The following is a 12,481-nucleotide window of genomic DNA, read 5'->3' on the forward strand; positions in this document are numbered from 1 at the left end:
TATCGAGTGGCTCAAAGGGCAGAAGAAGCCATTGAGCAACTTGTAGTGCCCAAACCTTACAGGAAGTTGGTGTTAGAATTGGCCCATGGGCACATTCTGGGAGGTCATCTGGGGACCGAGAAAACCAGAGAGAGGGTACTGCAGAGATTCTATTGGCCTGGGGTCATGAAGGAAACAGAAAATTATTGTTCCTCCTGCCCTGTGTGTCAGAAGTCGGCACCTATGCCACATTTCCGTAATCCGCTGGTACCTCTTCCTATCATTGAGGTCCCCTTTGAGAGGATCGCAATGGATTTGGTAGGTCCGATAATGAAGTCTGCTAGGGGGCATCAGTACATTTTGGTTATATTGGACTATGCCACCCGTTATCCAGAAGCAATTCCTCTTCGAAATACCTCGGCCAAAACCATAGCCAAAGAGCTATCTCTTGTTTTTAGCCGCATGGGTATTTGTAAGGAACTGCTTACGGACCAAGGTACACCCTTTATGTCCAGGGTTATGAAAGAACTATGCAAGTTGTACAAAGTGACACAATTGCGTACATCTGTGTATCACCCCCAAACAGATGGGTTGGTTGAAAGATTCAACAAAACCCTAAAACAAATGTTAAAGAAGGTGGTGGATAGAGATGGAAAGAATTGGGACTGTATAATACCCTATCTGATGTTTGCCATTAGGGAGGTACCCCAATCCTCTACGGGTTTCTCACCCTTCGAGTTGCTCTATGGGAGACACCCAAGAGGGCTGCTGGATATCGCCAAGGAAACTTGGGAAAATTAGAGTTCTCCTCACAGGAGCGTGATTGAGCATGTCGCCCTGATGCAAGATAGAATTGCACAGGTAATGCCAATCGTAAAGGAACATTTGACCCAAGCACAGTTAGCACAGCAGAGAGTGTACAACCGTGGGGCCAAGACCCGTACTTTTTCCCCGGGGGATAGGGTCTTGGTGCTAGTCCCTACGGTTAAAAGCAAATTTCTGGCCAAATGGCAAGGTCCATACGAAGTAATTGAAAAAATTAGTGAGGTGAACTACAGGGTTAGACAGCCAGGGAGGCGAAAGCCGGAGCAGATCTATCACGTCAATCTGCTGAAAGCCTGGAGGGATAGGGAATCCCTAGTCGCAGAGACTTTGTCACAAGCACAGCCTGATTGCTTAGTTCCTGAGGTTGGAATAGCAGACACCTTATCGAAAGCCCAACAACAGGAGGTTAAAGAGTTTGTACTTCGTAACAAAGAGATTTTCTCTGAGCTGCCGGGACAAACATCTGGCGTAGAGCATGACATTATCACCCCGCCAGGAGAAAGGGTAAAACTAAAACCTTATAGAATACCAGAGGCCCGACGGGAGGCAATACGTGGGGAGGTTCAAAGGATGCTGGAATTGGGTGTGATAGAGGAGTCCCAGAGTGACTGGTCCAGTCCTATCGTACTAGTGCCCAAACCTGATGGGAGCTGGCGGTTTTTAACGATTTTCGACAATTGAATAAAGTTACAAAATTTGACACCTACCCCATGCCGCGTATAGATGAGTTGATTGACCGGCTGGGAACAGCCCGATATATGACAACTCTTGATCTCACCAAAGGGTATTGGCAAATTCCCCTGGCCGAGTCGGCCAAGGAGAAAACTGCGTTTGTAACCCCAGATGGGGCATTCCAATATAAGAGAATGCCGTTTGGGTTACAGAATGCACCGGCAACATTCCAGCGGAAAATGGATAAGATTCTGAGGCCCCATCAGAAATATGCTGCAGCTTACCTGGATGATGTGATTATCCATAGCACAGACTGGGTCTCACATTTGCCAAAAGTCCAAGCAGTCCTAGACTCTATCCGGGAAGCTGGGTTTACGGCCAATCCAAAGAAGTGTACCATTGGACAGGAGGAGGCCAAATATCTTGGGTACACTATTGGGAGGGGGGTGATAAAACCCCAAGTCAATAAAGTCGAGGCCATACAGAGTTGGCCACGTCCCAACAGCAAGAAACAGGTACGAGCCTTTCTGGGAATCGCTGGCTATTATCGACGATTCATTCCCCATTTTGCTTCTCAGGCTGTGCCCCTCACCAACCTGACAAAAGGGAAAGAGTCGGTCATGGTTAAATGGTCCCCAGAGGCTGAGGAAGCATTTCAGTCCTTAAAAACAGCCTTATGTAGCCAGCCAGTGTTGTACTCACCAGACTTCTCTAAGGACTTTGTTGTACAAACTGATGCATCAGACGTTGGGTTAGGAGCAGTGTTATCCCAGGTCTGGAACGGGGAAGAGCACCCAATCATTTACCTCAGCAGGAAGTTGAAGTCCCATGAGGTAAATTACGCCACGATTGAGAAGGAATGTTTAGCAGTGAAGTGGGCTCTAGATTCCCTTCGGTACTATCTACTAGGTAGGCACTTTGACCTGGTGACTGACCACGCTCCTTTAAAGTGGATGGCTCAGAACAAGGAGACCAATAGAAGGGTAAATAGGTGGTTCCTGGCCCTACAGGAATTTAACTTTACAGTTAAGCATCGCCCTGGTGTTAAAATGGGGAATGTGGATGCTTTGTCTCGGATACATGCGTGTCTGACTGCTTGTGTTACAACCCCAAGGTTGAAACAAGAGGGGGGGGTATGTGGCAGCACGCAGGTAAAGTCACCTGGTTGTATCCAGGATGGGAAATATGTGTGCCCCAGATTCAGGCTTTATGCAGACTTGTACAACTAGAGGGGAAGAGTTAATGAGCCCAGCTGAAGTAAGTGGGCTCATTAAGACCTATACAAAAAAACAGTTTTGTGTTTGTATAGACTGGGGAGTGTGACACCTGTTCTGTGCGGTGAGTTAACGCCTGTGTGGCAAACCTCTACAACAGAGACAGGGACTGGTGCAGCACAAGGCTGCACTCAGTTGTTAGATAGGGAATCTAAGTGTGTAAGTAGAGGTCAAGCTGACCAGGATTTATTTTCATGTTTTATTTTTGTTTGGCTGTTATATGTTTCACTGCATGTAGCATAAATAAACTGCATCTTTTGTTTTTTTGCACCTACAACGCTGTCTGCTGTGCCTAATTTTGTGTTGTGAACCCATCCAGGGGGGTCACACACACCCGCTGCCGAGCTAACCCCCTTACACAGGTTATGGTTTTGTTTTTTTAGTTTTTTGCCTATTCCTTTTGTCTAAACCACGGGGAATTTTTTGCTACGGAGTGTGACGGTGGACCTCCTAGTCCTTGTGTTCAGAGATCTCCAGGTCTCCACTCTTGACCCATGGCTTAGACCTGGGCTTCCTGGTGGCGCCCGGCCATCCAGGTTTCTACTCGATGGATGTTAAATTCTTACTTCTCATTTTGAACTGTTTTTCTTTTTTTTCATTACGTTTTCTTTTTTGTAAGACCTCAAGTTTTCTTTTTCTCAACCTGAGCTTGCTAATTTTTATAAGGTTATTACCACTCAGTCACGCTGCTACCACTGCTACATGTATTTTTCTGATATTTAACATATACTTTTTTTACAGGGTTCCCAGACATCCCTCCCCTATTGTATACCATATGACGTTTGTAATGCTTTTTCTTCTAGTTGAGTTGTTATGGTGCTAAAATTGTTGACTTATAATGTTAAAGGTTTAAACTCCATTCAAAAAAAGATGGCTAGCTTTGAAGGGGTTTAAAGCTTCCAAAGCAGACGTAATTCTGGTTCAAGAGACCCATTTCCATCCTGGGGGATCCCTCAAGTACGCTAGCAAGCACTTCCCGAGATCTTTTATGGCTTCCGATCCATCTTGAAAGGCAGACGTAGCTATCTTGATTAACTGACTTTGCCCTCTACGAGTTAAATCCTCCCACTTGGATCCCCAGGGCAGGTTTATCATTCTAGACTGTTCTTTTCTCACTCAATCCCTCACAATTGTTAATGTTTATGCTCCCAACTCGGGCCAGATCAGCTTCCTGTCCTCTATGTTCGACACTGTAGACCAATTCTCCCAACCCTTTATGGTGATTGGAGAGGACTTTAACATGACCATGTCCACAGATAGGGATAGACACACATTATTTCCATCAGCCTCACCCCCCAGAGCCAATCGCCTGTCTAAGTCATTTCATAGACTAATCAGAACCAAAAATCTGTTAGATATTTGGAGGATTAAACACCCTACCCAAAACAATATACATTCTTTTCACACCCCCACAGACTTTACTCTAGGCTAGATCATTTTTTTATCTCTACACCCCTCCTGACATTGGCGGTTTCTTCTGAAATCAATCCCATAACATGGTTAGACCACTCCTCCGTCCAGCTAGATGTTCACCTCTCCTCTGCCTCTCCCAAAACTTGTTATTGGAGACTAAATAAAACATCTCCCCTGAACCTAAAGAACTAAGAATCTAATGGCCTGATGAAATATTTTCAATTTAACAAGGGCACGGTCGCGGAGGCCTCTGTGGGAGGCACACAAAGCTGTTTTCCAAGGAAAATGTATAGCTATAGGCACCCGTCTTAAAAAAGACACTACATTTCAATATTCATCTATCATGACTAAATTACGATTGGCAGAGAGGCTGCTGTTGGCCTCCCCCACGGTGGCTGGACTCTGGGCTCTAGTGTCACTACGAAATCAGCTTAGATCACTAACTATGAGCAAAATAGACAAGTCCCTTCTCTGGTCCAAGCAGAAAGAATTTTACGAATATTCAAACAATCACCATAAACTGCTAGTAAATAAATTGAAATATCGTCCCTCTCAATCCTCTCCTGATTTCCTTAGACACCCCGACGGGTCTCCCACCTATTTCCCTCTAACTATGTCCAAACTTTTTGGTGAATTTTATCACAAATTATATAACTACTTACAGACAGATCCAAATTATAGGTTTACACAAGAGAAATTTGATCTTTTCTCTAAACGCCTACAGCTACCCAAACTTCTACCTGAACACCTTACAGACTTGAACTCGGACATCACACCCGAAGAGCTGGAAGAGGTGGTTACACAGCTTCCCAACCAAAAAGCCCTGGGCCCAGACGCACTACCCTACTCCTACTACAAGATGTTCTTACCAATCCTAAATCCTCATATGATCTCACTTTATGCTTCACTACTCAAAGGGACGATACCACACCCACAATTTCTCCATGCCCATATCTCGGTCATACCGAAACCTGTCAAAGACCCCCCCCTACCTTACAACTACAGACCCATTGTATTATTAAATTCAGACTACAAGATTTTCATCAAAATACTGGCTATTAGATTAACTCACATAATCCCTAGACTCATACATAAAGATCAGGTTGGCTTTGTACAAGCTAGACATGAGGGAGACAACACAAGATGTACTATAGACCATATAGACCTATTAAACAAGACATCCCACCCGGGTTGATGCACAAAAGGCCTTCGACTGGCTTAGTTGGCCATATATGTTCGCTACCCTCTCCAATTATGGTTTTATTGGCCCCTTCATAACAGCCCTCAAGGCCCTTTACTCCTGTCCTTCCTCCCAAGTTCACCTAGCTTCTTATCTGTCATCATCTTTCTCGTTAAATAACGGAACCAGGCAGGGATGTCCCCTGTCCCCCCTTCTTTTCATTCTCTGTCTGGAACCCTTGGCAGCAGCTATCCGTATGCACCCTGATATTGGGGGAGTTCTACTACGCCAAAGAGAATACAAGCTGTCTCTATTTGCGGATGATGTCCTTCTAACCCTGACAAGACCTCATATCTCTCTTCCTAATCTTATAGCCCTGTTGAAAGACTTCAGCTCTATATCTGGATATAAAATCAACACAAGTAAAACAGAAGCCCTACCTTTACATATCCAACCCCCAGACCTTACCACACTCCAACAAAACGACTCTCTTCATTGGTGCACGGAATCTCTCAAATATTTGGGTGTTAGCATAACCTCCTTATATTCGACCCTATATCAAGCCAATTAAGCCCCACTCTTTCGAGACATTGATAGACTTCTGAAGCAATGGGATGCCTACCCTATCTCTCTTCTAGGTCGCATGAATGTTCTAAAGATGTCTGTAATGCCAAGACTTTTTTATCTCTTTGACACGCTTCCGATTCCCATTCCTATGTCATAACTAAAGGCCATGCAAAGAAATTTTCTTAACTTTATCTGGCACTACAAGACCCATAGGATAGCGAGCTTAGTAATGCTGGCTCTCAAGTTGCGAGGCGGACTGGGAACCCCACACCTTATTAAATACTACTTTGCTACACACCTTAAAACAATTATTACTTGGTCATCCAGAATGGCACCTACTATCTGAGTATTACTAAACCAGTACACATTTGTGCCATGATTTGGACAGATATAAACTCTTCCATGTGTCAACTTAGATGCCTAGGCCCGATGCTATTCTCCCTTGATATATGGAAGAAATGCTCACGACAATTTTCCCTTTCTTCTCCATGTCCTCCACTTTTAAATGTACTGTTTAACTCAGATATTCCTGACAGTTTAACATATGAAAGAATGCTTCCATAGACACAAGCAGGTATATTCCAGCTTTGAAACATTGTATACCCCCTTGCCAGAACGCTTCTATCATTTGAAGAACTGCAAAAGAAACACCAGATACCTAAACAACTATTCTACTCATATTTGCAAATTAGACACTATTTTGCCTCTAAATCCCACACTTTAAGCCTTGACAAGCCTACCCCATTCGAACTTTTATGTGCTCAGGGACCATACCAGACCCGCTTGATTACCGACATCTATAGATTCCTTCACGATTCTACACCTATTACCGACACGTCTCACTCTTATATGTGGAAATGGTCCCAGATGATAAACCATTCCATCCCACTTCCCCACTGGCAGAAGATTTGGGAGGCTATTCCCAGGTCATCGCAATGTGTGGAACAAAAAGAGATGGTCTATAAGATATTACTCTTCTGATCTAAAACCCCTGAAATTATAGATAAATACGATCCTAAGACCCCTAGGGTGTGTTGGAGATGCCAGGGAGACATAGGCTCCCATTTTCAAATTTTTTGGGAATGCCACATGATACGCCCATTCTAGTTGACGATTCAGACCTTTATCCAAAATCTGTTCGACATTTCCCTTCCATCAGACCCAATGCATTTTTTTTATTAAGCCTGCCGATCCCTGGACTCTCCAAACATGCCCAAAAACTCGCTACTTTTAATTTACTTGCGGCCAAAAGGGCTATTCCCTTGCGGCGGCTTTCTTCTACCCCTCCCTCCCTTTCTCAAGTCCTACAGGAGCTGGAACAAATATGTCAAATGGAGCGTCTCACTGCAACAATCCATGATACTCTCCCACAGTTTTCTAAAATCTGGGATCTATGGGATCATTCAGACCATAATCCTGATTCCTGCTCCGTTTCCTCTACTGAAATATCATGTGCCTGAGACTATTTGCCTATCTGCCAGATATCCCTTGCTATTATTGTCTTAATTTGCTATTTCTTTTTTTTTTCCTTTTTCCTATGTTTTCGTAGTGAAATATAACTTACGATTCAAGTCTTTGCTGTATTGGTAGTGCGATGACTGTTCTGATTAATTTTTCATTTTTCTCATACCCTTTTTCCAATTACACTCTGTATCATATGCAAACCTAAATGTTCAACTGCATACTTTTGTCTATGTATTACTGTTATCTTTTCAATTTCAATAAAAAAAAAAAAGAAAGAAGAAGAAGAAAGAAGGATCCTTCTTTGCCCTGACCACCTGAACCAGCTCCGTTTTGGTGCTGATCTTTGTCCTGGGTAAAAACACCCTATTCTGGGTTGTATCTATAACCAGACCCAAGTACTCTAGTCTTCTTACTGATTTTAAAGAAGACTTCTCTAGGTTGAGGACCCAACCAAGGTATTCCAGGTAGTTGACTGTGATGACCAAGCTTTGGTCAAAGGTACGCTATAATCGTTATACCCTGAGCCCTTATAAAAGGAAAAAAGAACGCACTCACATAGCCACATCCATTATAAAGAGGGGATATACAAAAAGGGAAGGAGTACTGAATAGTAAACCTAGGTCGTACTTTAAAGGCATAGGAAACAACAAAGAAGTATGAAAAAATAACAGTGTTTTATTAGAAAAATAACAGAACATGAATGAAATGTTCAAAAAGAGGTTAAAAATCATGTATGCTAATACATAATACAGTGTCCTGAAAATCCACCTGCCATACCCTTGAGAACTGTAGCAGTCTTCCCCCCACTCGAACGAGCAGGGGTGCCCCTTCATAAAGAGGCTTTAGCGTTCTGTCTTGTAGATTTCATCCCTCAGGACTTCTTTTGTCCCTGGAGTTGACTGAGTTTTACCTCTTGAACCTTGATGGTGGACGCCGTCGCGACTGCCTGGAGGCTGATGCCCCTGGCACTGGAGAAAGAGCCAGTTTAAATAAGGCACGTGTACTCATTTTCTTAACTGGCAAAAGGGTGCTTTTTCCACTTGAGATTTTTTTGGATATAATTGTCCAAATCATCCCCAAACAGCCTTAAACCACGGAAGAGAAAACCAGCCAGGAGCTTTTTGCATAGCGTTTCAGCTGACCAATTTTTCAACCATAAGATTCTGTGCATATGTACCAACTCAAGCGTAAGGCGACAGGTCTGAAAGATAGAATCTCTGATTGCGTCAACTGCAAAACACAAAGCCGCTGGCAGGTTGGTTAATTCCTGGGCCTGCTGTTCAGGGAAAACCTTGAGCACCTGTTTTAAGTGATCTCTCAAGGATTGACATACCCCAATTGCCGCCACTGCAGGTTGAGCTACTGAACCTGCTAAGGAAAAAAAATTTTTTAACAGGAATTCCAATTTTTTAGGTTGGATCCCTAAGCATTTCAGCATTGTCAACAGGACATGTCAAACTTTTATGCACAGAGGATATAGAGTCATCAATTGCTGGTATACCCCACGACTTTGTGAATTTTTCCTCCATAGGATAAAGTGTTGAAAACTTTTTTTTTTTTAAATCAAAAAGGGTTTTATTGGATACAAACAAGTTATTTACAGACAGTATGGTCATATAATTAATTTCTCCACAATTGGGTTTGTATTCAGAAATCAGCAGTTTAAAATAAATACAAAGCATGTTGTACATCGATATAGATATATATACAATGTATTACTACCGAACAATCCTTTTTACCCAGTGTGTCAAAACTACTTACTTACTACTATAATGCTCCATCTTTACCTAGTCCTCTACAGCAGTAGTCGGTCCATAATGAGATAAACTGGAGCCAACCCAGGGACACCCAACCAGGGTACCCAAATATTTTCAAACTTTCTCATATTACCCCTGTGTTGATATATATATATTTCTCCAGTCTAAATAGTGTCACCCATTTGTTGCAACCACTCTTTCACTGCGGGTGGTTCTTCTGATTTCCAGTGTCTCAATATAAGCTTTCTGACCTGGAATAGTGCCCAGGTTATCCCTAACCTAGAGGGGTTTTCCTCCAAGACTACATCCATGATACCCAATAGGCAGAGTTTGGGGTGGGCCTTTAACTGTACCTGGAAGGCACTGTTGACAGTGTCCAACACCTTCCTCCAATAGGTGTGTAATTTGGGACATCTCCACAACATGTGGATCAGATCACCATGGTCCCTCTTACATCTACTACATACTGGATCTTCTCTTACCCCCATCAACGCCAGCCTAGCTGGAGTATAGTGTACTCGAAGAAGAATGTAGAGTTGGGACAGTCTTTGGGCCACGTTGAGGGAGCACAAGAGAATCACCGCAAGCGCCTCCTCCCATTGGTCCTCCTCAAAAATGCCAACGTCTCCCTCCCATTTAGATATGATCCCTGCAGTGTTGTCATCGAGAATTTTGGTGAGTATCATGGAGTAGCTGAAATGAACCCCTTATATGTAGATACTTCTTTTATATAATTAGAGATGGGTGTGGGATTCGGAATCCATGTATCCCCATTGGTTAAGGCCCCTACCGCGTGTTGGAGCTGGAGATAGCATAGAGGCAGGTAAATTGAATTCTGACTGTAATGCCGCGTACACACGTAGCCAATTATCCGGCGGACTTAGTCTGCCGGACTGTCCGCCGGAGTTTCCGAACGGGCTACTTGCCCACACACGGCACTTTTTCAGCAGGCTAATTCGGCGTACTAAGTCCGCCGGACTATCCGCCGTACCTTTTAAATGAACGGACTCGCCCACACACGCGGAGGAAAGTCCGCTCATTTTGAGCGCGTCTCCAGGTAGTCGGGGCCAGCGAAGGAGGCGCCGCTGGCCCCGTCACCTGGTATGGATTTAAAGGGGAACCCCAACGCCGAAAAAATAGGCGTGGGGGTCCCCCCCAGGTCCACATCAGACCCTTGTCCGAGCACGCTACCCAGCTGGCCAGGAAAGGGGGGACGAGCGAGCGCCCCCCCCCCCCCCTCCTGGGCCGCGTGCCCTCAACATGGGGGGGTGCCTTGGCCCCCCACCCCAAAGCACCTTGTCCCCATGATGATGAGGACAAGGGCCTCTTCCCGACAACCCTGGCCGTTGGTTGTCGGGGTCTGCGGGCGGGGGGCTTGTCGGAATCCGGGAGCCCCCTTTAATAAGGGGGCCCCTGGATACCGCCCCTCCACCCTATGTGAATGAGTATGGGGTACAATGTACTCCTACCCATTCACCTGTAAATAAAAGTTAAAAAAAACACAACACACAAGGGTTAAAATAGTTTATTGCACAGCTCCGGGGGTCTTCTGTCCATCTTCGGGGGTCTTCTTGCCGGACTCCTCCGTTATCTTCTGCTAGCTCTTTTGCTAGCGGAGGAGCCCGGCTTTCTTCTTCACCGCCGTCGCCCTCTTCTTCCGACTTCGGGGGTCTTGTCCCCCTCTTCAGGTCTTCTGTCGCCGCCGTCTTCTGTTCTTCTCTTCGAATGTTGCCTCATCGCTCTCTCTGCTCACAATGACGGGGACACGGCGCGCACCTACTTATATAGGGACATCACCGGATGATGTCCCCGCCCAGTATGATGTCACAGTCCCAGAGGATGCTGGTACTGTGACATCATACTGGGCGGGGACATCATCCGGTGATGTCCCTATATAAGTCGCCGCGCGCAGTGTCCCCGTCATTGTGAGCAGAGAGAGCGACGAGGCAACATCCGAAGAGAAGAACAGAAGACGGCGACAGCGGCGACGGCGGCAAAAGAAGAACCGAAGAGGGAGACAAGACCCCCGAAGTCGGAAGAAGAGGGCGGTGGCGGCGAAGAAGAAAGCCGGGCTCCTCCGCTAGCAAAAGAGCTAGCAGAAGATAGTGGAGGAGTCTGGCGAGAAGACCCCCTGAGCTGTGCAATAAACTATTTTAACCCTTGTGTGTTGTGTTTTTTTTTTACTTTTATTTACAGGTGAATGGGTAGGGGTACATTGTACCCCATAATCATTCACATAGGGATTCCGATAAGCCCCCTGCCCACAGACCCCGACAACCAACGGCCAGGGTTGTCGGGAAGAGGCCCTTATCCTCATCAACATGGGGACAAGGTGCTTTGGGGTGGGGGGCCGCGCGCGCCCCCTTCCCCAAGGCACCCCCCCATGTTGAGGGCACACGGCCTGGTACGGCTCAGGAGGTGGACCTGGGGGGACCCCCATGCCGTTTTTTTTCGGCATTGGGGTTCCCCTTTAAGTCCATACCAGGTGACGGGGCCAGCGACGCCTCCTTCGCTGGCCCCGGCTACCTGGAGACGCGCTCAAAATGAGTGGACTTTTCTCCGGGCAGGAAAACTCTGTTCATTTCAAAAGTACGGCGGACTGGAACACACACGCCAGGATTGTCCGCCGAAATGCGAGTCCGACGGAAAGATTGGAGTGCAAAACTAAAAAAAGTCCGCCGGAGGCTACACATGCGGGGATTGTCCGGCAGACTTGAGTCCGCCTGACTTTTCCACCGGATTGTTTGATCGTGTGTACGCGGCATAAGTCAGCAAATAAACGCAGTTTTCCATCTCTAAATATTTGTGTAAGGTGATTGATACCATATTGCTGCCATCTTTTACTGTATTGTAACTTCAACAGCTCCAAGTAGCGCTTATTCCCCCAAATGGGGCTATATCTAGTAAAGCCCTCCTTACCTGCTGTATTGCTCTTACCTTATTGCACACTTTTTGCATCAAATTGTATGTAGGGAATAGCTTATTTGATTTGGCAAATGTCAGTGCCTCTAAGCCCTCTTCCACCTCTCCACCCATTTCTGCTTTCATAAGGTGTGTTACCGGGTCTATCAGATTGAATATTGGAATGTCGGGGGGTCTCAGGGCCCTAGCTATGTGTTGGAGTTGGGAGGCCATATAGTATATCCATGGATTCGGGAGGTCTCCTTTGGGCATTGTAGCTGTTCTAACTTAATCCTTGCAGAGGAGTTTAGCCATATAAGTGATCTAAAAATGGAATTAATAACTCTAAATTGTTTTAGGGGAACCACCATAGGGGAGTTATGTAATATATACAGTAACTGTGGCATCAAGATAATTTTGATCAAGTTTATTCTACCCACTGGGGACAT

Source organism: Lithobates pipiens, unplaced genomic scaffold, assembly GCF_037356315.1.
Source record: "Lithobates pipiens isolate NorthernLeopardFrog02 unplaced genomic scaffold, aLitPip1_a1.2 Scaffold_22, whole genome shotgun sequence".
Classification (NCBI taxonomy): domain Eukaryota; kingdom Metazoa; phylum Chordata; class Amphibia; order Anura; family Ranidae; genus Lithobates; species Lithobates pipiens.